This window comes from Macaca mulatta, chromosome 16 (assembly GCF_049350105.2).
Source record: "Macaca mulatta isolate MMU2019108-1 chromosome 16, T2T-MMU8v2.0, whole genome shotgun sequence".
Classification (NCBI taxonomy): Eukaryota; Metazoa; Chordata; class Mammalia; order Primates; family Cercopithecidae; genus Macaca; species Macaca mulatta.
Window position 1 is genome coordinate 7,876,406 of NC_133421.1, and position 27,265 is coordinate 7,903,670.

General features: G+C 49.1%; 1 long non-coding RNA gene across 1 annotated transcript; it reads right to left on the reverse strand.

Moving 5' to 3' along the window:
* Positions 1-669: 669 nt before the first annotated feature.
* Positions 670-20,091, reverse strand: LOC144335296 (uncharacterized). Its single transcript, XR_013406047.1, has 3 exons — positions 19,863-20,091; positions 19,664-19,718; positions 670-2,711 (listed from the first exon to the last, which is right to left on the reverse strand). It is a non-coding gene; the product is annotated as an uncharacterized LOC144335296 (long non-coding RNA).
* Between the last annotated feature and the right edge of the window lie 7,174 nt (positions 20,092-27,265).

A 27,265-nucleotide genomic window follows, 5' to 3' on the forward strand; every position in this document is an offset into this window, starting at 1 on the left:
CTCCGGCTCACCCAGAATCTGCCCCAGCAGGCGGTGCTTCGAGTACGTCCTCTGCAGAGCCACGTGACTAAGAGGGGAGGAAAGAAATCCGGCCAGAAGTTGGGCTGGTGGGAATTTCCAAACGAGAGCCCGTATGCTGGGAAGGACGCGTTGGACGGAACTTCTCAGGGGTTTGTTCTGAAGAGTAATGAGTGGCACGCCAAAGTCAAGATTTTTATTTCTTACTTTTCAAAAGCTGCATTGATGGGAACAAGCTCACAATACAAACAGTGGTGATTGCAATCACTCGCTGTTCCCATGGCAACAGACAAGATTAAAAGGGCAAACAACGAAGCTGGAACTCTCTTCAGATTAAACGCTCCCAATTTTAATTGCCAGGCAGCACGCTGACACATGGAGTCCCCCGGCTCGCGGTTTAACAGGATCCAAACCTCTCCTCAGTTTCTAACTGGAGGCCATCCGGGACGACCACCTGGGCCCTCACTCCTCCCACCCAGAGCATGAAGCACAAGAAAGCATCAGGTTGCTCCTTGAATACCTCCAGCGATGGGGAACTCATTCCAACTGGCTGGACATGAAGGTTCAGTAATGGGTCAGTGTTAGCAATCAGGGGAGAAAACCATGAAGGCGTGGGTTCAGGCTGCTAAAATAAGAACCAAAAGGCAAAGGTTGATAATAGCATTAATTTTAATCAAATCTATGGTTTACGGAGGCATGGTTCTCAGTGTTCTACCCTTGACCACAGGGAGACAGCACCGGTAACTTACTTTCAGCAGATAATTCCTATGTGTCACACACGCAGCGCTAGTCAGTCTTTATGTGTGACCTCCCCTAACCCTCTCAACAGCCTGCAGCAAGCATTATTATAATTCCGATTTCGCAGATGAGGGGGCTGCAGCTTGGGGAGATTAAGGCCAAGGTCACACAACCAGCGGTGGCAGAACCAAGACAGAAACTCAGACCCATTCGACCTCAGAGCCCACGCTTTTGCTACCATTTTGCCCCTGGAGGAAGGAATCCGCTGGATTTGGAGACAGCTGCCTGGCAGGGGCAGGCAGTGGTGAGAAGGTGATGTCTCAGGGACCTCCAGTGGCATTGCCAAGCTGTTCTCTCTGAGCCTCCCCAAAAGGAAACTCCGGTCTTAGGGCTGCAGGCTCAGCTCGCCTCTCTGCCTGTGGCATCTGCAGGATGACATTGTTACCGTTGCCTTCTTGAGGTTTTTCTTGTTTCCAAGGCTCCAGCTTTGCCAGCTCGAGCTTCCTTCTCCCCTGAGCCATGAGTTCCCTCCTCTCACAGCTGCCCGGCGTTTGATCAGCCTGGCTCAAGCAATCTCTGCAGGTTCAGGGAGAAGCAGACCTTTGGAAAAGCAAAGGACTGGAGATTCAAACTGGATGAGATCTGGATTGTCCAGAGGGAGATCCACGTAACGAGAATGGACAGGGGTGGCGGTCAGCAATCACAGAGCAAGGTCAACAGTGGCAAACGCTACAAGAGCAGAGCGGGGGCATCGCTGGTGATGTTGAGAGATGAGAAACATGGCTCTCCTCTTGGAGATCCTGGAAGGCTTCTTGTAGGAGGGGCCTTCTCAGTCACTCGCTCCCTCACCAAGGCAATATTGACTAAGTCCCCACAGACACTCTGCTAGGGGCTGCGGATCTGAGGATGAACAAAACATGGTCCCTGCAGGCTGGAATTTATCATCTGGTGGAGAAGACAGTCATCTATTAAACCTAGCAAAAAGCGCCCTAAAGGACAAAAAGAGGGCTCTAGGGTTAAGTAAAGCAAAGCAAACGATCGTGTCTTGGGGGTTCAGGGGAACTTCCTAAGAAGAGTAGCACTGGGGCTGGGATGGGGATGCTGAGGAGGTGCTAGATGGATGAAACTGATCAGGAGGGTGGCACTGGAAACGGACAGCACAAGCCAATGGGATAATGCGGGAGCCCCTGGTGAGAGCACTGTTTACACCGAAGAGGGAAGAGTCAAAAGAAATCAAGAAGGGATAGTGCAGTCCCCTGGGGTTTGTAACAGTAAGGTGCCCCTGCTATCCCTACATCAAAAGGAGAGAGTCTCTGAAGGGAACTGCAGGGAGAGAGGGCTGCTGGGACCAAGACATACAACCTGCCCAAGGTGGCCAGCAGGGGAGAACCTGGGGAGGCAAACACTGACCACGCTCTTTTCCCCACCATTTGATCGCCTGCCAAGGCCTGCCTCTGGCCAAACCCAACTGGAAGCCAGAAAGCATAGGATCGTCTAGATTAGGCTCACAGAGTCAACCTCGCAAGGGGCGGAGAGAAGTGGACAAGAATGGAGAGGCCCATGGATGCATCCAGCCCGAGAGAGGAGTGTGCACAGCCAGAGTGACCAGGTGCAACAATCTCTGCTCCTCCCCAAAACCCTGTTAACATGACTGGGCAGACAAGGAGGAAGGAGAAAGGAGCAGCTGAGAGAATATGGCGAATGTGAGACAGGCGGGACAGTGACAACTGGCCCAGGAAATGAGAGAGAGTTCATTTCTACAGAAGCCTCAGTTGCTTTAGAGGGAAGATCAATGACAAGCAAATGTTAATCCCGCCGTGCCCCAGGAAGCTTCAGGAATTAGGGACATCTGGTAATGTTGAGGGTGGTGGCTCAGACCAAGGCTGAAAAAAGGAATTGGTGTCTCCCAGGTCTTGTCCTTCATCCCCAGCAGTCAGGGGCCTCACTTGCCCTCCCTGCAAGGTAGAAGCAATTGATTAGGGAATTGGACCAGGAGAGCTCCTGACTCAGGGATACGGGCACATCAGAGGGCCAGTGTGAGAAAGGATGCATCCTAAAGGCTAAGTTCTCCAGCTCCATCGGCTTGCTTGTTTGCCAGTCAAACACATATCTCCAAACAGGACACTGGATTATTTGTTTCTGGTGAAATAAAAGACCCATGAGAAAACCCCTACCAGATGCTGAAGTTGAGAGTCCCCCAAATGGCTGGGCCTCAGATCCTTTATTCTACAGTAAAGCCCCTCACCCATCAACAAGCCTAGCCCACCTGCAGAGAGTCCAACCAACCTTTTAGTGTCTCGCTCTTAAATACGCATGGGTTGGTGAGAATCTCTAGACATTTGGGGAAATTTTTCAATATAAGAGACCAAAACAGACATAGATAGAAAAAATACCTCTGCTGAAATAGAGCCAATACAGGAAGCAAAAGGAAAACTTCAAAGACCTTATAATGAATATCCTCAGGGAGATTAAAAAAGAGATATTGTTCCCATGAAACAAGAACAAGATCTCATAAGACAGAGGCAATCAGAAAATAAGAGCTCTTAGAAATTAAAAATACAGAGGCCAGGTGCGGTGGCTCACACATATAACCCCAGCAATTTGAGAGGCCGAGGGAGGCAAATCACCTGAGGTCAGGAGTTCAAGACCAGCCTGGCCAACATGGTGAAATCCTGTCTCTACTAAAAATACAAACATTAGCCGGGCATGGTGGTGCATGCCTGTAATCCCAGCTCCTCAGGAGGCTGAGGCAGGAGAATTGCTTGAACCCAGGAGGCAGAGGTTGCAGTAAGCTGAGATCATGCAACTGCATTCCAGCCTGGGCAACAGAAGGAAACTCTGTCTCAAAAAAATAAAAAGAAATTAAGTATACGGTATCAGTAATATGAAAATCAGTAGAAAGGTTTGAAAATGAAGTTGAACAAATATCCCAAAAACAGGACAGGAAAAAAGATGGTCAATAGGAAATAAAGAATATAAAATTGAGAATATCAATCTATGAGAGCCAATATTTAGCTGATAGGAGTCTCAGAGGGAACAGAAAAAAAAACATAAGAAAAATGATCAAAGAAATTCTAAATGAAATTTTATCCAAATCAAATGACAAGTATTTCCAGATTGAGTGGGTTTACTGAGGGCCCACAGCAAGGAAACTAAAAGGCCCACCAAAGCATGTTACCATGTGTATTAGCTCATTCTCAAGAGACATACCTGGGACTGTGTAATTTATAAAGAAAAAGAGGTTTAATGGACCCACAGTTCTGCGGGGTTGGGGAGGTCTCAGGAAACTTACAGTTACAGTGGAAGGGGAAGCAAACATGTCCTTCTTCGTATGACGACAGCAAGGATAAGTGCTAAGCAAAAGGGGGGAAGCCCCTTGTAAAATCATCAGATCTCATGAGAACTCACTCACTATCATGAGAACAGCATGAGGGTCACCGCCCCCATGATTAAATTACCTCCCACCTAGTCCCTCTCATGACGTGTGGGAATTATCAGAACTACGACACAAGATGAGATTTGGGTGGGGACACAGTCAAACCATATCACCATGAAATTTCAGAATATCAAGAATAAAGATTGCAAAAGCTCCTAAGAGGAGGAAAACAGTCACATACAAAGGGTCAAGAATACTAATGACTTTTGTATATGTTATGTATTGAATTGTGCTCTCCTCAAATTCATATGTTGAAGTTTTAACCCCAAAACCTCAGAAGGAGGCCTTATTTGGAAACAGTCTTTGCAGATGTAACTGGTTAAGATGAGGTCACATTGGAGCAGGCTGGGCCCCTAATCCAATACAATTGGTGTCCTTATATAGAAGAGAAATCTAGACACAGGCATGCACACAGGGGGATGCTATGTGAAGACGAAGGCAGAGATTGGGGTGATTCAGCAGAAGCCAGGGAAAATCAAAGAGAGCAGCAAACCTCTAGCAGCTAGGAGAAAGGCGTGGAACAGATTCTACCTTACAGTCCTTAAAAGGGACTGACCCTGCTGACACCTTGATCTTGGAATCATAGCCTCTAGAACTGTGAGACAATACATTTCTAGTTTTTTTTTTTTGTTTTGTTTATTTGTTTGTTTGTTTTAGTGGAGGGAAAACACTTGGATTTTTTTGAGACAGGGTCTCCTTCTGTCTCAGGCTGGAGTGCAGTGGAGCAATCACCTCAACCTCCTGGGCTCAAGCAATTCTCCCAACTCAGCCTCCCAAGTAGCTGAGACTACAGGCACACACCACCGTGCCCGGCTAATTTTTGTATTTTTTGTAGAGACAGGGTCTCCCTATGTTTCCCAGACTGGTCTCAAACTCCTGGGTTCAAGCAATCTTCCCACCTCAACCTCCCAAAGTGCTAGGATTACAGGCATGAGCCACCACACCCAGCCAAATTTATGTTGCATAAACCAACCAGCTTGTGATACTTCATTACAGCAGCCCTAGGGAATGAATATATTATGTGAACAAATGAAGTGACCATAAAGAGCCACTTCAAAATTCTGAAAGTCATCTCTAATCTAGAATTCTATAACCAGCCAAATATCAGTCAAGTGTGAAAGCAAAATAAAGACATTTTCAGACATGTAAGATCTCAAAAAATAAGAATACCTACCATGCACCTTTTCTCAGAAAACTACTGGAGGATGTACTACACCAAACAAAGGAGTAGATCATGAAAGAGGAAGACTTAAGTTCCACGAAATAAGGAATATAACACACAGGAGGCAAAAAGATGTCCCAGAATTGCAACTAGGCAGGAAGCCTGAAGACCAAGTAGTCCAGACTAGAACAGTAGAATGTAAAAGGACCAGAATCAGAAGGAAAAACATTAAAAACAGAGACATTAACTAATTATTGACCATATAGAAAATAATATTGAGAAGAATTTTACAGTATCAAAGGAATATCTAGAAAACGTCACTGACTGATGCCTAGAAAACTCAGCAAATGCATTGTTGGACAATGATTTATTGAGCACCTTCTAGATGCCTGGCATCATTCTAAGCACTGGGAACACAGCAGTAAATAAAGCAGATAAAAATCCCTGCCCTCATGCAGCATATGTTCTAGTGAAGGAAATCAGACAATAATGGAAATAAGTGAAATCTATAGCATATTAGATGATCACTGTGCTACAGAGAAAAGTAAAATGGGAATGGGGATGCCAGCATGAGGTTTGAGGTTCAGTTTTAGATAGTCAGGGAAGGTACCACGGCAAAAGTCCTGAAAGAGGGGAAGGAGAAAACCATGCAGATACCTGGGGAAGCAAATGCATAGCAACTGCAAAGTTTCTGCAAAGGGAGCATACCTGGCAGGTCAGGAAACACCAAGGAGGCTTGTGTGGCTGCAGTGGATTGAACCAGAGAAGAAGATTTGCATTGCAATATAATAGAAGCGTGACATGATCTAACTTACCTTTTAAAACAGTCACTCCAGCTTTTGTGCTGAAATAAGACTGTCAGGGAACAATGGTGGAAGTAGAGAGAGACCAATTATGAGGCAGATTGTAAACATCTGGATGGGAGTCAATGGTGGCATGGGCTAAGGCACTAGCAGTCAGAGAAGGTAAGAGACAGATTGTGGCTGTGTTTTGCAGGTAGAGGTAATGAGAATTTGCCAAGATTGGATGTGGAGTGTAAGAGCAAGCAGAGCATCAGAGGAACTTCAAAGCTCCTCGTCTGAACAGTTGCAGGCTGGAGTGACTGGTAGCTAAGCTAGAGAAAGATGCAGGTGAATATTGTGGGGTGGTGGAGAGCATAGAGGTTGTGCTTTAGGCATATTAACAAAGCTTATCAGACACCTGTGATGGTTGATATTAGGTGTCAATTTGACCGGATTGAAGGATGCCTAGATGGCTGGTAAAGTATTGTTTCTGGGTGTGTCTTTGAGGGTGTTACCAGAGAAGACTGACATTTGAGTCAGTGAACTGGGAGAGGAAGACCCACCCTCAGTGTGGGTGGGCACCATCCAATCAGCTGCCAATGCAGCTAGCACAAAGCAGGTGGAATAAGATGGGATAGCCTTGCTTGCTGAGTCTCCTGGCTTTCATCTTTCTCCTGTGCTTGATGCTTTCTCCTGCTCCTCCTGCCCTTGGACATCAGACCCCAGTTTCTTCAGCCTTTGGACTCTGGGACTTGCACCAGTGGCTTGCCAGGAGCTCTTGGTCCTTTGGCCACAGACTGAAGGCTGCACTGTCAGCTTCCCTGGTTTTGAGGCTTTTGGACTTGGACTGAGTCACTACCACCTTCTCTCTTCCCCAACTTGCAGACGGCCTACTGTGGGACTTTGCCTTGTAACCATGTGAGCCAATTCTTCTTAATAAACTCCCTTGCATATATAGATAGATCCTACTGGTTCTGTCCCTCTGGAGAACCCTGACTAACACAACACCCAAATGAAGAATTTGAGGTCATTGCGTACAGAGGTCTGGAGCACAAGGTAGAGGTGTGGGCAGAGAAGGGAATATGGAAGTGATCAGTACGTTCTTGGTATTCAAAGCCACAGAGACAGGATGAGATTGAACAAAATAGGAAGAAAATGAAAACCCAAACAACTACGAGAAAAGAAGCCTCATCATAGCGTATCGCTGGCTTGACAGTGAACAACAGTTATAGAGTCATAATAATAGAAACACAAGACTGTGACTTAACCAAAATTGTGATGTCACTGTGCTGGGAAGATGGAAAAATGAAGTTGGAAAATAAAGGAAGAGCTGGGAGGTAAGATCTAAGAGTGCCAATGCCTGGTCTTTATACTAGAAAAGAAACAGATCGTGTTGGAAATCTCTCACTCAAGACTGGATAGTAAAAGATACACCTGGTTCAGAGCAGGCTGAAAAGTGCCCTAAAAGAAAGCACTGCAATTCCCCTTCCGTGTGCGCTGAGCACCCTCAACAGCTCTGTCCAGACCTGCAGGTGGCCAGATCCCTGGGAGGAAAGCCGGGAGAGCTCTAGCTGGGTAAATGGCACATTTCTGGCAATGTGATTGTGTGTGTGCTGTAATTACTCAGCGATTGCAACTTCTAGCATTACTATTTAAGTAAACCTGTGTCAGGATACCGTGTTTGTTCAGCGGCCTAATACCACTACTGGACACACAGTTGAATAATTAAGTTGGAATTCATGTTTGGATATATATTAAAGGGTGTTATTAGTCCATTCTTGCATTGCTATAAAGAAATATCTGAGACTGGGTAATTTATAAAGAAAAGAGGTTTAATTGGCTCATGTTTCTGCAGACTGTACAGGAAGCATGGCTGGGGAGGCCTCAGGAAACTTACAGGCATGGTGGAAGGCGAAAGGGAAGCAGGCAAGTCTCAAATGGCTGGAGCAGGAGGAGGAGAGAGAGTGGGGAAGGTGCTACACACATCTAAACAATCAGATCTCGTGAGAACTCTATTAGGAGAACACCATCAAAGGGACAGTGCTAAACTATTCATGGAGGATCCAGCCCCATGATCCAATCACCTCCCATGAGGCCCCACCTGCAACACTGGGAATTACAATTGAACATGAGATTTGGGTGGGGACACAGATCCAAGTCATATCAAAGGGATACTTTGGTTTTAAACACACCCTTTCTTCCATTACATGCTGATTGCCAGAAGTTCATTCCTGAAAGAAGTACAACTTTTTTCCTGTGATTCTGTACTTTTTCAAGGCTACAAACAGTTCTACAAGAGAAAAATAAACTCCAGAACTGTCTGAAACAAAATGTTATTATGAACTGGCCACTCACTAAGATGAAGTGATGATGTGAGGTTTCAGATTTTATTAACTTAAACCATTTGGTAGATGGATTTTTTTTTAATGAAACACAGACCTGTGACCCATTGAGCTTTGCAGGGATAATGAACAGGAGATAACTGACTTTCTTCTTCCACTCTGTTTTCCAGCTTCACGTATTTCTTTAAATAGATGCTCATGTTTTATTTAGCAATTCTGCTTTTCCTTTATTCAAAACCAGGATGGGTGTTCCTTCCCCAAGTGAATTTTAACGCAGCTGCTGCAGGCTGCAGAATAAAACCGCACTGGAGAAAGATGCTCCATTAAAGTAAGATTGAAGCCAACATTGAAAATTGAGAGCTAATCTTTGTGTACCTTTCGAATGGATGCATTTTTTAAATTGGCAATTTGAAAAAGAATAAAATTGTTCAGAATATACAGTGCAATGGGAGAAAGCAGGTTGGGCAATATTATTTTAATTCTAATTAGATGCATTCCCCTGTTTGAGATTTACTTACAGAGCAATCTTAGTTTTAATGGAAAGAAATGCTTATTGATGAATTTGATGACTGCTATGGATTCTTACTTGCCTTTGGCGGCTACAGGATGAAGCCTTACAAAATGGGAAGTTAGGGATCCAGGCATAGAGTCCTTCTTCCTTGCTACCAACTGGAACTCTTGTGCCCAGAATGCAGTGGAATTTACTAAGAAATGCTAAATAGCTGTTTCTCTCTCTCTCTTTCTCTGTCTCTTTCTCCCTCTTTCTCTGTCTCTTTCTCCCTCTTTTTAGAGAGAGGATCTTTCTTTCTTTCTAGAGACAGGATCTCACTCTGTCACCTAGGCTGGAGTGCAGTGGCTATCATGGCTCACTGCAGTCTAAAATTCCCGGGTTCAAGCAATCCTCTGGCTTCAGCCTCTTGAGTAGCTAAGACAATAAGCGTGTGCTACGATGCCTGGCTCTTTTTTTTTTTTTTTTTTAATGTATTTGTAGAGATAGGATCTCACTATGTTGCCCAGGCTGGTCTTGAACTCCTGGCCTGAAGTAATGTTACTTTAATTTAGATGTCCTGGGTAGTCCAAAGATAACTGGGAACTAATTTTTCACCATGTTGAGGGACTGCTTGGAATTGCACCTGGAAGGCAACGATGTCATCAGCAGACAGCCCATGGCTTACCTATCACAAGGGTACCTGGATATTCTCATTCTGGAAGTATGGGGTCCTCTATGTGGGATTTAAATGGCTTTGCTGATCTGATTCTTGGCAATGTGAGTAGGAATACATGGACTGATATGGAAAGTATCAGTCTTGAGTAGTTTGAAAGTCAAGAATCTCATATGTTAAGGAGTAAAACATTTTGTAGGAGACCATTGAAAAATGGAAGGACAAGGATGAAGATACAGATATAAGCAGGATGAGAGAGAAAGGCAGAGATGTCATGTTAACTGAAGCATCTGTTTACATGGCCTATGAAGGAAGTGAACCCAGATAAGAGATTCACTGGGGGATGAAGCTCAGGCCAAATCCTCGGCCTTGGTTTTCCCCTGGGTGTTGCTGCCCTCTAAAAGCTGCAACTGAAACGGAAACGAATCTGTCAGAGATGTTTCTCTCCATCTGAGGGCTGTTCTTTTCCCCTGAGACCATCACCTTCATATACACCACCATACTGAATTCGTTTTCAATGGCTATTCTAACAAATGTCCACAAACTTACTGGCTTAAAACAACACAAATGTATTATCTTATAGTTCTGGAGCTCAGAATCCCAAAAGGGGTCTCACTGGGCTAAAATCAAGATGTTGGCAGGGCTGCATTCCTTTCTGGAAGCTCTAGGACTGAATCTTTGTCCTTGTTTTTTCCAGCCTGACCACATTTCTTGGGGGAGTCCTTTCCCTGATGCCATCTCTCTGGTTCTCCCTTAACCTCTTCCCCTTTTAAGGACCCTCAGGATTATGTTGGATCCACCCAACATATATTCCTACCTTAAGGTCAGCTGATTAGAAAACTTAATTCCAACTGCTACCTTAATTCTCCTTTGCCATGTAACCTGCCCTACTTGCAGGTTCTGGGGATTAGGACATGGGCATCTTTGGGAGGCCGTGATTCTTGCCTAACATGGAGAATTCCAGTTCCTCAATAATGGGGTCTGGACCACGCCTCCCTCAAAGAAGTAGCTGAACCAGATATGGAGATGGGAAAGAGGATTTCTGGTGGCAAGTTCTACTGATGCTACTGACTGACACACATGACTCTATCCATCTAGCGTCTCATCTGAAAGCCTAACAAAGGGATTCACCATGAAAAAAGAAAAACAAGATGGTATAAGGTGAACACAAAAAGAGAGTAAATGCACAAGAGAAGGATTTTTTTTATTTATTTATTACACTTTAAGTTCTGGGATACATGTGCAGAACGTGCAGGTTTGTTACATAGGTATACACGTGCCATGGTGGTTTGCTGCACCCATCAACCCATCATCTACATTAGGTATTTCTGCTAATGCTATCCCTCCCCCAGTCACCTGACCCCCCAAGAGGCCCCAGTGTTCCCCTTCCTGTGTCCATGTGTTCTCATTGTTCAATTCCCACCTATGAGTGAGAACATGCGGTGTTTGGTTTTCTGTTCTTGGGTTAGTTTGCTGAGAATGATGGTTTCCAACTTCATCCACATCCCTGCAAAGGACATTAACTCATCCTTTTTTGTGGCTGCATAGTATTCCATGGTGTATATATGCTACATTTTCTTTATCCAGTCTGTCGTTGATGGGCATTTGGGTTGGTTCTAAGTCTTTGCTATTGTGAACAGTGCCACAATAAACACCCCCAAAGCCTTCTTCGTTCCTTTCAACACCGCGTCTCCCCATAATCAGGTGCAGAACATCAGACACGAATCAACATTCTTACTTTGCCTCTCTGAGCCTCGGTTTCCACATCAGTATGATGGGGGAATAACACCTGGTATTAGCAGGGTTACTAGAAGGCAAACCCGATTGGTTGAAGAGTTCAGCACTTTTTGCACTATGTGCTACATTTATCATAGGCATTGACTTCACTGTCCTGATAAGAGCCTTGATTTCCTCATCTGGAAACTGGGGATAATAATAATTCTCTATCTCATAGGGTGGGGAGGGCAGCTGGTACTTGCTTCTGGTAGGTCCCTTCTTTCAAACAAGTCACCCTCTGATGATCTGTCATTGCCTAGTTGTCAATTTTCCGTCTCTCACACACACGCACTTCCCGGCCTCCTTCCTTCTGCCCACAAGCAGGTATGGACTTCCCCTTCCATGGTGGAGCATCCACGAGCCAGTTCTCCACTCCCCTTCATTGGTGAGCTCCCCTAACCCACGGCCTCCACTGCTCACCACTCCTCCCTCACTTACCAATGTTTGCATTCTGTCTTTGGTCTGAAGCTAAGCTCCAGATCCCTCCCATGCCAACATGGCCTTGTAGCTCTCATTCTTCCTCACTTTTCCACATTTGACTTGGCATGAGGCCACCTTCTCCTCCAGGTAAGACCACGCTAGGTCTTCAGCCTGACCAAGATCCCCACTGGATTCTGAACTCCAGTGAGATCAAGACATAATCTGTCTCTCCCCGACCTCCATAAACCCAGGGCCTAGGATCCTGGAACGCAGCAGGCTTTTAGCACCGCCCAACATGAATGAAGGGACAAATGAATTCATCCAAGAGTTCATCACTCCTGGCCAGGCACGGCGGCTCACGCCCGTAATCCCAGCACTTTGGGAGGCTGAGATGGGAGGATCACCTTAGATCAGGAGTTCAAGAACAGCCTGGCCAACGCAGTGAAACCCCGTCTCTACTAAAAATACAAAAATTAGCTGGGCGTGGTGGTGGGTGCCGTAAACCCAGCTACTCAGGAGGCTGAGGCAGGAGAATTATTTGAACCTAGGAGGCGGAGGTTGCAGTAAGCCAAGATCGTACCACAGCACTCCAGCCTGGGTAACAGAGCAAGACTCTGTCTCTAAACAAATAAATAAATAAAATCATCACTCCCTGTAGCTGGGCTGATAAAACCTAAAATTCCACTCTGGTTCCCTTGAGGGAGATGTTGAGAAACCACCACATGCTGGTGAGGAGAACCAGCCAATCACGGAGCAGGCAGCTCTGTGAGATCCCATCGGGGACCTCTGGGCCCTATCTGTCCTATGTCCATCCCGTGAATGACCCACACATGTGGGGAGTGATCACTCATAAAGAAGGGGCCAAGGGTAATTGGACCTGCGTCTGCTCTGCCACAGACCTGCTGTGTGACCTTGGGAAAGGCCCATCTCCCACAGGGTCTGAGACTCTTCTCCCTCAGGACCCGAGGCGGGCAGCCTGCCCATTTGGTTCTATGGGTGTTTTCCTTACTAAAAGGATGGGGGCCTGAACTCACCAGGGGAATCCTCAGTCAGATCACAGCCCCTGGGAAGTGGTGGGAAAGCAGGTGTTTGGAGGAAAGGATCAAGGCGGGCACCCTAAAACCCCACACCCAAGGAACACCGGAGTTCAGGCTTTATCCAACGTGCTCCCTCCTAATAGTTGGGAGGGAAAAGGCCTCTGGCGTCAGGTCAGAGAGGGAGACAGGCCATTTCTACTGTTCCAAAGAATAGAGAAGTGGGCTCCAGTCTGACAGACTGCAGTACGATGGGGAGGCTCTGGTTGCTGACTTCGTCCCTCCACCAACAAGAGCTGCAGCTGGTTTTACCCTGAATTACCCAGGAACAAGCACATCTCTCTACAAAGAGGACTCAAAGTGCTAAATGCAAATTGCGATCCCAGCTTTGGCATACTGGACTCCAGTGGAGCCCCTTGCACTCTGTGTGTACCCACTGTACATAGGAGTGTACTGCCAGCCCAAATAATCCCGCCCTGCCATTGGAATCTATGCCCTTATAGGAGGAACGTCTCCCAGTCTATCCTACCACATCCCAAATAAAAGAGCAGGACTCCGTGACCTCGAGGGCCAGTATTCATCACAGCACACTAACTACTGTAACCAACCACATGAAAGATCTCAAAAGACTGTATTGACTGGAAATAGTACAGGCTTTTCTCTGATTCGTGTAACAGTTTTAAGAGTAGACCCTCGGTAATCTCGGCACTTTGGGAGGCCAAGGCTGGCAGATCACCCGAGGTCAGGAGTTTGAGATCAGCCTGGCCAACATGGTGAAAATACATCTCTACCAAAAATACAAAAAATAAATAAATAAATAACAGCCAGGCATGGTGGCTCACGCCTGTAATCCCAGCACATTGGGAGGCTGAGGTGGGCAGATCACCTGAGGTCAGGAGTTCCAGACCAGCCTGGCCAACATGGTGAAACGTCATCTCTACTAAAAATACAATAACAAAAATAAAAATAGCCGGGCTTGGTGGCATTCATCTGTAATCCTAGCTACTCAGGAGGTTGAGGCAGGAGAATCAAAGGAACCCGGGAGGTGGAGATTGCAGTGAGCCAAGATCATGCCATTGCACTCCAGCCTGGGCAACAGAGCAAGATCCTATCTCAAAAAAAAAAAAAATAGTAGACCCTCGGGTGTCCAGGCTTTCTCCATGCTAGGGTTCCACTGTCTCACATAAAGGGCCTCACTGATACTTTGGCATCATCAGTCACCAGGTAGGAAGGAATTGAGCGAAGGGCTGCTGGGGCCAAGCCTTAAGCGGCATGTGTCGCTTCCACACCCACTCTCCCTGCTGGTGCTCAGGCTCAGGGGCCCACCTAACTTCAAGGGAGCTGGGAAACACAGGCCAGCCCTGTCCAGGGATCAAAGAAAATGGCTTTGCTGACCACTTATCTAGTCCATCGCAAGTTTCCTTCCAGCATAGTTCCAGGTTCTCGAGCTGCTTTGAACGCTCCCTGGCAATAACCAAGCTTATTTACTCATCCTCCATAATGGGGGCTCCTCACTAAGGAAGGAAAGCAATTAAGTGGCACACCCCAAGAGGTCCCCACCTCTAAATCCCTAGCTAATCCTCCATTCCCATTCCGGCAGCTTTCCTGGGAAGCTGCTTCCACACACTGTCAAAAATTGGTTCCCATTGAGGGCAGCTGTTCTTAAATTAACCAAAACAAGGCTTAGAGGAGAAGAAACATTTGGAGAGACAGCTGATGGCTTCACTGAATCAGAGGAAGCCTCTTTGCTGCTGCCATCCCGCTGCCAAGCCTCTGCTCCCGATGGGCCAAAGGACATCTTTCATGTTCTTCCCTCAGATCTGAACTTGGGGCCGTTTGCAAGTCCCGGAGATGGGGGCTTCTGATGCTGGCCCCAAGAACGGACTGGGCAGCCCTGAGGGTCTGGCCAAAGATGCAACATCCAAGAACAAGAAAAGGCATTTCTAAGAGACAAATGCAAAACTGTCAGCAGGATGAGTACAAAGTTTTGAGATCAGTGTCACTTGCCTTGCTTAGAATTCCCCAAAGGGGTCCTGAAAAGGAGCTGAGAAAGAACTGAAGACTCAGTGTTGGCTGTTTGCAATATTTATCACAAAAAAAAGGACGTCTGTGAAAGGTCATGGTGTTCACACTGACACAGAGTATGCAGCAGGCTCCCTGAGGCTATGCATCCCTCACTCCCACACTGGCAGAAGCTGCCAGGGCTACGAGAAGGCTGTGAAAATTCACTCTCATCTATAGCCAGGAAGTGGAGGTTCTGCCAGAATACAGAGGGCACCTGAACACAGGACACCCAGAAGGTAATGGAAGGCCAGGAATGCCGGGGTGCAGCCAAGGGGTGTGCAGAAGTGACCCCAGGGTGGAAGCATGTATAATGATTCTAAGAACAGGGGCCGGGCACGGTGGCTCACGCCTGTAATCCCAGCACTTTGGGAGGCCAAGGCGCGGGGATCACAAGGTCAGGAGATCGAGACCATCCTGGCAAACATGGTGAAACCCCCGTCTCTACTAAAATACAAAAAAAATTACCTAGGCATGGTGGCATGCCCCTGTAGTCCCAGCTACTCAGGAGGCTGAGGCAGGGGAATCACTTGAACCCAGGAGGCAGAGGTTGCAGTGAGCCGAGATCGCACCACTGCACTCCAGCCGGGCGACAGAGCAAGACTCCGTCTCAAAAAAAAAAAGAAAAAAGAAAAAAAAAAAAATATATATATATATAGAAGCCGCTGGAGTGTATTGTCATGGTCAGCCCTTCAAGGGACCTTATGTGCATTGACTCATTGAAGCCTCTGACAACCCCTTGAAGTAGCAACAGTTATGATCTCTATTATCCAAATGAGGAAACAATTGCTCAGAGAGGTTAAGTAACTTGCACAAAAGCACACAGCTGGTGAGTAGTCAAACTGGGTTAGGAATCCAAGCCCACCCGATTCCAAAGCCCTTTCTGTTAGCATTCATTCTATTTCGACCTCTGATGTGGCCTTAGAGATAACAAGACAGATACCTCCGAGACCATCTCTGAGGGAAACCCTGAGTAGCCATTATCACCAATGAGTAACAGCCACAGTCGGCTTTAATTTGACAACCAAACCAATGATAGCAATGGCCTCAATGTCCCATGCAAGAGGACCACTGAGGGGCTAGGCACGATGGCTCATACCTGTAATCCCAGCACTTTGGGAGGCCAAGGCAGGTGGATCACCTGAGGTCAGGAGTTCGAGACCAGCATGGCCAGCACGGTGAAACCTGGTCTCTACTAAAAGTACAAAAATAAGTTGGATGTAGTGGTGGGTGCCTGTAATCCCAGCTACTTGGGAGGCTGAGGCAGGAGAATCGCTTGAACCCAGGAGGCAGAGGTGGCAGTGAGCTGACACTGCGCCACTGCACTCCAGCCTGGGTAACAAGAGCAAAACTCCATCTCAAAAAAAGAAAAAGAGGAGGCAGAAGAGTCAGAGAAGGACATGTGACAACAGAAACCGAGGCTGGAGGGATGTGGCCACGAGCCAAGACATGCAGGAGCCTCTAGAAGCTGGGAAAGGCAAGGAACAAATTCCCCACTAGAGCCTCCAGAAGGAATGCAGTCCTGCCAAAAGGACTAAAGTCAACCAATCACTGATTCCAGTCCCAAGTGACCCATTTCAAATTTCTGAACTCTGGAACTAGAAGATAATAAATGTGGATATGTAGACTTGTTATAGCAGCAATAAGAAATCAGCACGGGCTGGGTGCAATGGCTCATGCCTGTAATCCTAGCACTTTGGGAGGCCGAGGCAGGCAAATCACCTGAGGTCAGGAGATCAAGACCAGCCTGAGTAACATGGCAAAACCCCATCTCTACTAAAGACACAAAATGAGCCGGGTGTGGTGGCGCCTGTGTGTAATCCCAGCTACTTGGGAAGTTGAGACAGGAGAATCCCCTGAACTGAGGAGACAGAGGTTGCAGTGAGCCGAGATCATGTCACTGCACTCCAGACTGGGCAACAAGAGCGAAACTCCATTGAAACAAAGAAAAAAGAAAAGAAAAGAAAAAAGAAAAGGAAGGAAAAGAAAGGAAGGAAAGGAAAGAAAGGAAGGAAAGGAAGGGAAGGAAAGGAAAGGAGGGAAGAAACGAACTAGGCAGTGAGTGGCTGCAGAGGGCTGCCTAACAGAAGATCAGTGTATTAAATAGTCAGGACAGAAGACCCCCACTGACCCAAGGAAGAAAGCTGAGGGAACAAAAGCCCTGACCCCACTCTCCTCCAGCCCCAAATCTCCTACGGGGGCTTCCATGGGAAGAACCCACTAGAAGCCAGAGGGAGCCATCGGTGTATCACCCACAGGATCATCTTCCAGAGCAGGATGCAGGAAGGAGGGTGGAGAGTGGATTGAAGAGACCATCGGGAGACAACCAGCACAGCACGGCAGCTTGACCAAACTCTTTGCTTGCTAACGTATTAATTATCCAAGAGGAAGACGCTACATGGGAGTCTTGAGCTGGGTCCCAAGAAGGAGGAGCACGACACCTGCACTCCAGCTGGAAATTAAGACTCACCCTACCCTTAGGACAGAATCCAAGAAGACAGACACAGATCTGGGGCACAGCAGATGGAAATCCCCCCAGAGCTTCCTGGGAAAGGGGTCCTTCAAGAGCCTAATAGCCATGCTGGAGGCCAGCCAGCAGGGTGACCAACCCAGAGACCACCACCCCTCATCCTATCTTAACCACCCAATCCCAGCCCTGGCCATCCCTCCTCAATGCCATGCCCTTCATGGATGAGATTCTGCTGGGTACAGAGAAAAGCCCAGGGTTCCAGGCATCAGCTGGACTGGCCATTGCTCCTAGTTTGGGCTCTGGCCAGCTGATACTGTCCAGTGTCAGATCTGGACATCCTCAGGCCCTGCCCTCAGAAACTAACATTTACAGATCAACTTAGTTCAAACACAGCCTCAACACTAGCCAATACGGTGACTGCAAATTAGAAAAAGGTACCCCCTTCCTCAAAACACTTTCTTGCCATCTATTTGGAACCTGTAGTAACTACACATAGCTAAGATAGATAACAATGAAATTGTGGGAATAGGGGGTGGAGGAGAGAGTGCTGGAATTGTTCAGTGCACAACCTGCACAACTGTAAGTGGCCACCATTCCCAAACTCCCTCCACCATGTTAGGGGACTTCCACTGCACCAGCATCTTACATGGGCCTCTTCTCTTCCAATGCTGCTCTCTTGACGAAACTATTACAGTAGTCTCCAAATTGGTTTCCCCCTTTCAATGCAACCTTACACCTACCACAGAGTCATCTTTCTAGAATATTCATCTGATCATGGCCCCTTGCCAGTAGAAGCCCTTCAGGTCCCCTGGATCTGGTCCTGTTCAATCTTGGCAGCTTTTTCTCCTATGACTCTTGTCCTATACAGGTACATACTGGCCTCCACCTGGGCTCTCTCTGAGCCCTACCCTGGCCACAGACTCGCCCCATATTCAGTGCCTGCTCTGACCTTCAACCCACATCCTAGGCAGGACAAATTCCAGGTCGGGTGCCAATAGCCCCCTCCCAAGTGAGGGCTGTGGCAACCTTGGACGATATGAGATGCCACTCTGGTCCAACTTCAACTCCCAGCCTCCCCATCCCAGCTGTGCCCTTACACTTTTTACCTCTTCTCCTGTCTGGGCCACTCCCATTCGTCAGGGACAATGAGCCCCACCTGCACAGGCTGAGGATCCTTCTCGAGTCCCACCCCCCACCACCCCCGGCTCCCGGCCCCCGGCCCTGGCCCTGCTCAGGCTCCCACAGATGGAAGAAGCAGTTTCCCAATATAAGGAGGGCCAGTCCTCAGGTGTGCTGTCTCCGGTCTGGGCAGGAGTGGCAGCAGGGACCAGGCTGCAGTGTTCTGAGGACCATCAGTAATTCCTCTTGCTCAGAGACAAGGGCAACCTTGGTGCCTCTGTTCCAATCACCCAGAGAGAGTCTCACTGTGGCTGCATAATTAATACTCTCATTGGGGGTCACTCGACTCCAGCAGTCCTTCAGGGAGTGTTGGGAGGTGGAGACATGACATAGGGGAAAGACAGGGAATGATGGGGTACAGCCTGTCACCCAGGCTGTACATCCCTGGGGTTGCAGACGCTGGCCCTGGGAGGGCCATTCCCCAGTGTGGGAGGGGCTGGCAGAAGAGGGCCAAGCCGTGGTGTTCAGGGCCCAGGGAAAATGTTATCTAAGATGGAAATACACATCTATATCAGAAATTCGAGTCACCCCAAATTCAGCATGTCCCACCACGCTGGCTGCCTAGTCTTGCACAATCCCGTGACAGAAATACCACCCCAGCCAACAGGAGCCACCTGCTCTCTCGGCTTCCCTTCTGGAACCAGTGTCCAGCCACAGGGCTCTGGGACAGCCCCATGGGTACGCACCCTGGCTCTCCCCATCTGGTTGACAGTTGAGGGTGGGAAGGGGTTGGAGGGAGAGAGGATAAGACAGTGCCCCTAAGAACAGGGACCAAACCAGGACTATTTTGGGTTGAATTGTGTCCTCCCCACAAAAGATATGTTGAAGTCCTAAGCCCTAGAACCTCAGAATGTGATCTGATTTCGAAACAGGGTCTTTGCAGAGATAATCCAGTTAAAATGAGGTCATTTGGGTGTAGGTGCTAACGCAATAGAAGTGTCCTTATAAAAAGAAGGAGTTTGGGCACAAAGACAGTCACAGAAGGAAGACAATGTGAGCAGATACAGGGCGAAGACAGCCATCTACAAGCCACTGCACGCCTGAAGCTACCGGAAGACGAAGAGGCCAGAGCAGACGCTTACCTGGGATCTTCAGAGCCCTGGCGACACCTTGATTTCAGACTTCCCATCTTCAATTCTGTAAGACAAGAGGCTTCTTAGTTTGTGGCTCTGTAACTGCAGCCCTAGGGCACTAAGACAAGGGCCCACCCAGGTCTCAGTCTGGTCTTGGGGCTCCCTCGCCAGAGGGTCCTAGGACCCATGTCCAGGCTCGGGCACTTACAAAATGCCAAGGAAAGGCCGGGCGAGTGGCGCATGCCTGTCATCCTAGCACTTTGAGAAGTCGAGGCGCGTGGATCAACTGAGGTCAGGAGTTCCAGACCAGCCTGAACGACATGGTGAAACCCCGTCTCTACTAAAAATACAAAAATCAGCTGGGTGTCTGGACGCGGGGAGAGGACAAAGACGACTAAGATGGCGCATTTCCGGGTTCTTCATCACCAACTTACCCGCGCGCGGGAAAATGCAGCCCACACCCGGGAAAAATACAGACCAACTGCGCAGGCGCAACATGGCGTCCGATCGAGGAAACCGAAACTTACCTGGTCGCACCTACCGAACACCCCCGACACGCCCGTGTCCCGCCTATTGCCCTCCCACTCCCAAGCCTTAGACAGAAAAGCCGCTCCCGGCAGCCGTGCGGCACGAACTTCCTCAGCCCCTCCTCATGTGCGGACCTAGGAACCTCGCCGGAGAACGCGGGAGCGACTTCCTCGGCCTCCGCCGGAGACGGGTGAACCTCGCCGCCTTCCTCCTTCACATTGGCTAGCTAATAATGCTTTTTTTACCTTGCCTACTTGCCTCAACTCTGGCGCCTGCTCCAGTGGTCGCATAAAACAAATCACTGGGCATGGTGTCAGGTCCCTGTAATCCCAGCAACTCAGGAGGCTAAGGCAGGAGAATCGCTTGAACCCGGGAGGCAGAGGATGCAGTGAGCCAAGATTGCACCACTGCACTCCAGCCTGGGCGACAAGAGTGAAACTTTGTCTCAGAAAAAAATAAAAGAATAGAAAATGCCAAGGAAGACTTTCCAAAGTGCAGGAGGCCCCTGAGGCTCAGGCCCAGGGAAGGACGCCCCGGCCTTGGTCTAAGGATGGGTAAAGGGTCAGGCAATATTTCAACAGAGAAAGTGACATTGGCATCAATGGGGCCTCGTGACCACCCCCAGGGATGGTTCTCAGCCACTATCCCCCAGAACTTCCCATCCTTCGGGTGGCAAGCCTGACAGTTAGCAAAAAGACCCACCCTTCCACAGCCTCACCTGGGACCACGGTAAGCCACAGTCCCAGTCTGCATGGGTCTAGGGGAGCTGCCCAGCCACAGGATGCTCAGTGCAAAAGCCAGGAGCATCCTAAGCAAACTGGGGCTGGTTTGTCCCCCTGCATGCAGCCTCGCTCTGCTCCCCGGGGCCTGCCTGCAGGAGATTCACAAGGAAAACAGTGCCAGCTCCTCACCCGGCAGTGCCTCCACCCCTTGCAAGTGACACAGAATCAGGGCTCCGTCCCCTTCACCCGGCAGCTCCCTAAGAGCCCTCCCTATATGCCCAGGTCACTCAAAGGGGTTAGGAGCTGCCACACCCCCTCACCTTACCCTGGAGGAGGTGTGGGCCCCACAGCCCCCAGGCTCTGCTTACTGTCCAGGTTCAGGTCACCCTCCTCATCCTCACCTCAACAGCCTGCTCTTCGGTGTCCGCTTTCCCTGCCTGTCCCCCTCGCCCACTCCCCACAATGGCAGGTCAGCCTCTGTGAATACAGGTCTGATCAGGCCACTCTCCAGCTAACAGCCTGCCCTGGTTTCCCATTGCTCTCAGGATCCTCATGATGCCACCTCAGCCTTTGCAGCCACGAGCCTTCTTGAAACAAGCATCCTGCCCTTTGCTTCCATCACTTCCAGTCCATCCATTTCCCGGAGAGGCCATCCCAGTGCTCAGGCCGGCGGGGAGGGGGACCCATTTCACGCTCCCCCAGTGCCCTGGGCCTTCCCACAGAGCCCTCATCGCACCTGCAATGGTGGGAACGATGGTGGCTGTGGCTTTCTTCAACGCACCAAGACGATGATTAATGACCCTCAGAGGAAGACCATCAGGATCACACCTCTGGTTGAACCCATGGGCTCATGGGCCCTTGCAGTGAGAGAACACACATTATGGCAACCGTGGGCGTCCCAGTAAGAGAGTGCCAGAAAGAACCTATCATCGGTTTGGGCTGATGTTATATGCCCTGAGAGAGAAGGTAAGGGAGCAGGGCTTTGCTCTGGGTGGAATGCTGTCAAGAAGGAGGGATAACTGATTGGAGAGCTTAATCAATCTCATCCAGCTGGAGGAAGACCAGCCCACAGCTGAAGCTGCCACCAGCAAAGTAGTCTATTAGTGTCCCCATCTGCGCTATAAGATGTTGAATTAGACGATTTCTGAAGGCCCTTGCCCTTGTAAGAATCGAGGCATGTTTTTCAGAGAGAAACGGACTCATTGAGCCAATATTTCTGAGCCCCCGGAATGGGTTGGGCATACTTCTAGCTGCTGAGGATACAGCAGTGAACACAGCAGGCAAAATCCTCTGCCCTCCAGAGACTGTCACACTCTGTAAGAGCTGCCAGCCCCAAGACTGCTGAGAAAAGACAAATGCGCCCCTACATCTTCAAATGATATTTTTACTGGTGCAAGAGGAAAGGCGAGATTCTTTGTTCATCAGATTCTCGCACTAATGAGAATACCTGAAGTAATGGAGCAATTGTAATTAGGCCAGGAACTCTGCAGACTCGAAACTACCGTAAATAAGAATGCAGGTTTACTTAACCTTTCCTTTAAAACCTCAAGCGGGAGAGGAATGGAGAGAGGCTGAGCAGGAAGCAGCCCCCTATCCCAAGCACTCGGAGGTGGTCAAAGTGATGCCTCACTCATGGACCCTTCCATCAAGGTGAAATTCAAGACGGACACTCCAGGTACAAAACTTGGCAAGCCCAGGGAGGAAGATTAAAAACCCACATGCAGGCCGGGCGCAGTGTCTCACGCCTGTAATCCCAGCACTCTGGGAGGCCGAGGCGGGCAGATCACGAGGTCAGGAGATGAGACCATCCTGGCGAACACAGTGAAACCCTGTCTCTACTAAAAATACAAAAAATTAGCCAGGCGTAGTGGCAGGCACCTGTAGTCCCAGCTACTCGGGAGGCTGAGGCAGGAGAATGGCGTGAACCCGGGAGGCGGATCTTGCACTGAGCCAAGATCGTGCCACTGCACTCCAGCACTCCAGCCTGGGCAACAGAGCAAGACTCCGTCTCAAAAAAAAAAAAAAAAAAAGAAAAGAAACCCGCATGCAGATGTCGGCTGTCAGGGCCATCACACCCGGACTGCCCCAGTGTCCTCACAGGCAGCTGACATGGTGAGAATCTGTTATTGGGGGGAAATCGGGACACGGGTAAGGCTCAGGCAGACCCTCCATCCTAAGTTCCCTCCACCCTAGACTACTGTTCAGATCCTATAGAAACAAAGGCCTTGCAGGAAACTGAAAGAAGTTTACTCACCGTGCAGCTCAAGCAGCGCAAGAGTGGCCTGTGATGTGGAGGTAGGTGGCGTCCAGAGAGACGGTCAGAGCAGCACTACAACAGACTATGGACTCCATCACAAAGATGACTTGTCAGCTGGTCCCCAGCTGCTCTTCCACACAAACGCCATGCCCTGTGGTGGCTGTGGAACCTCCCCTCTCCACTGTTAAAACACACCATTGGCCGGGCACGGTGGCTCACGCCTGTAATCCCAGCACTTTGGGAAGCCACGGCGGGTGGATCACCTGAGGTCAAGAGATTGAGACCATCCTGGCTAACATGGTGAAACCCCGTCTCTACTGAAAATACAAAAATTAGCTGGGCCTGGTGACGGGCCTGTAGTCCCAGCTACTCAGGAGGCTGAGGCAGGGGAATCACAGGAGGCAGAGGTTGCAGTGAGCCGAGATCGCGCCACTATACTCCAGCTTGGGCGACAGAACGAGGCTCCACCTCAAAAAAAAAAAAAAATTATTTGGTTAATCCAAATTTTACTCAGGTCTTCATTAGTAGATTTACCACGGTGAAAAATAAAGCCCTGGCCGGGCGCGGTGGCTCACACCTGTAATCCCAGCGCTTTGGGAGGCTGAGGCAGGTGGATCATATGAGGTCAGGTGTTCGAGACCAGCCTGGCCAACATGGAGAAACCCTGTCTCTACTAAAAATACAAAATTAGCCACGCGTGATGGCTCATGCCTGCAATCCTAGTTACATGGGAGGCTGAGGCAGGAGAATCTCTTGAACCTAGGAGGCGGAGGTTGCAGTGAGCCAAGATCATGCCATTGCACTCCAGCCTGGGCAATAAGAGTGAAACTCCATCTGAAAAAATAATAATAAAATAAAAATATTTTTAAAACATAAAGCCCTGAGGAAAGGGTTTGAGTTCCCCCCAAACCCCCGTAAGAAAAACTAGAACGAACTAGAACACCATGCTCTGATCTAGTTAGTTCAAGTCATCTTCAATCCCGTCACTTATTGGGCATCAGATCTACAGGCAGAAGGACCCCAAGCTTGCATCCAACTCATGTGCGTCAACTCTGGGCTCAGCCACTTGCAGCTGTGACCTGGGCAGCTCATATTCCTCCCTGAGCTGAGACTCCTTTGCCAAGTGGAACCAATGATGACTGCTTGAGGTGGGGAGGTGGCACTCACAAAGAGGTGCTGCTGTTACTCCCCAGGGCTTGCACCAAGCCTCCTGCAGAGCCACACTGTTGAAAGTTGAGCTATTTGCTAAATTAAATATGACTGATGACCCAGCAATCCCATTACTAGGTATATACCCAAAGGATTATCAGTCATTCTACTATAAAGACACATGCACACTTAAGTTTATTGCAGCACTATTTACAATAGCAAAGACTTGGAGCCAGCCCAATGCCCATCTAGACTAGATAAAGAAAATGTGGCACATATACACCATGGAATACTATGCAGCCATAAAAAAATGAGTTCATGTCCTTTGCAGGGACATGGATGAAGCTGGAAAACATCATTCTCAGTAAAGTAGCACAGGAACAGAAAACCAAAAACTGAATGTTCTCGCTTATAAGTGGGAGTTGAAAAATGAGAATACACAGGCCGGGCATGGTGGCTCAGACCTGTAATCCCAGCACTTTGGGAGGCTGACGCGGGTGGATCACAAGGTCAAAAGATCGAGACCATCCTGGCCAACATTGTGAAACCCCGTCTCTACTGAAAATATAAAAATTAGCCTGGCGTGGAGGCGAGTGCCTGTAATCTCAGCTACTCAGGAGGCTGAGGCAGGAGAATCGCTTGAACCCGGGAGGCGGAGGTTGCAGGGAGCCGAGATTGCGCCACTGCACTCCAGCCTGGCGGCAGAGCGAGACTCCGTCTCAATAAAAAAGAAAAAGAAAAATGAGAATACATGGACACAGGGAGGGGAACATCACACACTGGGGCCTGTCGGGATGGCGGGGAAAGGGGAGGGAGAACATTAGGACAAATAGCTAATGCATGCAGGGCTTAAAACCTAGATGACGGGTAAATAGGAGCAGCAAACCACCGTGGCACACATATACCTACGTAACAAACCTGCACGTTCTGCAAATGTATCCCAGAACTTAAAGTAAAATTCTTTCATAAAAGAAAAACAAAATCTGACCGAGGTTGCCTGGCCATTTCCCACAGACAGGGAGGCGCCTTGGCCCCGGGACAAGCAACGCCTGGCCTCTGCTGCATTCCTTCGCCATGTTTGCAACCTCCGGATGCAGGCCAGGCCCTTAGACGTCACTTCCGGTTAGACCTTCTTCCAGCAGGTGGCTTTGCCGTGGAGGGCATCAACTGAGGCGGTGGGAGGCAGCAGTGCCCCAGGGGCTGGAAAATGCCAGCTCTAATACCCATTTGTGGCATCTGGGCTTAAGTTCAAATTCTGCCCACACCCCTGAGGAGCTGGAGACAGCGTGTGTGTTCTCAGTCTCCTCAGCTCTCCTCTACTCCCTGCATCCTGGTGGAGATGTGATACCTGCTCAGGCAGGGTCTTGGCAGCCAATGGGTGGCTTATGCAAACGGAGTAGCCACAGAGGCAGAATGAAGATACGGGAGGGATTGAGGAACCAGCAAGGAATGGGGGGAGCCAGCGAGGACGAGCGGGAGTGGGAAACCATTGCCGTGCTGAGGCTGCAGGACCTAGGGCAGGCACTGCTTGGAGACCAGTGAGAGCCGTGGCCCGGGACACCTGCTGTGACCACAGGTAAAGAGCACAACCCTGGCCAGACTGCAGCCCAGCAAGGAGGGAATCAGAAAAGCAAATGGCCCAGCACCCTCCTCTCGCAAGCAGGTCTCCTGCTGCTGCCTCCTGCTGGCCAAACCCAACGGGAGGGCAGAGGGCATGGTAGCCAGGACATCTGTAGGCTGAGCCTCCAGGGCACAGACCAGCAAGGCAGAGGACAGATCGGAGACCCACAGAGACTAAGCAGCAGTGGAGGGCTATATAATGCACCCTCTGAAAGACGCCCACATTTGAATCACCAGAGCCTGTGGATAGGTTACTTTTTTTTTTTTTTTTTGAGATAGAGTCTTGCTTCTTCACCCAGGCTGGAGTGCAGTGGCACGATCTCCACTCACTGCAACCTCCGCTTCCTGGGTTCAAGCAATTCCCCTACCTCAGCCTCCCCAGTAGCTGGAATTACAGGCACGTGCCACCACCCCCGGCTAATTTTTCTATTTTTAGTAGAGATGGGGTTTCACCATGTTGGTCAGGCTGGTGTCGATTTCCTGACCTCAGGTGATCTGCCCGCCTTGGCCTCCCAAAGTGCTGGGATTACAGACGTGAGCCACCACGCCCAGCAGGTTACTTTCTAAAGCAAAGGAATGTTGCAGCTGTGATTACATTAAGCTCCTTGAGGTGGGGAGGTGAGCCTGGATTACCCAGCAGGTGTGGGCAATGTAAGCACAAGGGTCCTTATCAGAGGGAGACGGGAGGGTGAGGGACCGGCAGAAGCCTCGTGATGATGGAAGCAGAGGGATGCAGAGTGGAAGATGCTCCATTGCTGCCTTTGAAGGGACCACAAGGCGAGGAATACAAGCAGCCTCTAAAAGCTAAACAGGCAGGAAAGAAAATGGATTCTCCCATCCGGCCTCCAGAAAGAACACGGCCCTGCCCACCCGTTTTAGAATCCCTGACCTCTGGAACTATAAGAGAATACGTGTGTGTTGTTTTAAGCCGTTAAGTCTGTGGCATTTGCTGCAGCCACCATGGGAAACTATTACCCCTGCACAATGCCCAGGGAGGGAGGTGTCCCTCGGGCCACTCAGCCCCTTACTGCCGACCCAAATGACTCTCTGGTCTCAGGGTGTCTGTCAACTCCAGAGGTCAGTATGGTGGCTCCCAACTGGGAGCAAATGCCTTGGTTTGATTAACTAGTAACGATTCCTGAAGACAAGCCAGGTCAAAGGGGGCTGCAAAACCCACACAAGCTTGTCTCATGCTGACCCTTCCAACTGCCCCCAGACAAAGGCTATTGGCATGCCCCTGGTTGCTGCCTAAGTTTCACATTTTCTCCTTTTTTTAAAAAAATGCATCATACCCACATATGAAGCACCCAGTGAAGGAGGCAGCACAGTGCAGGG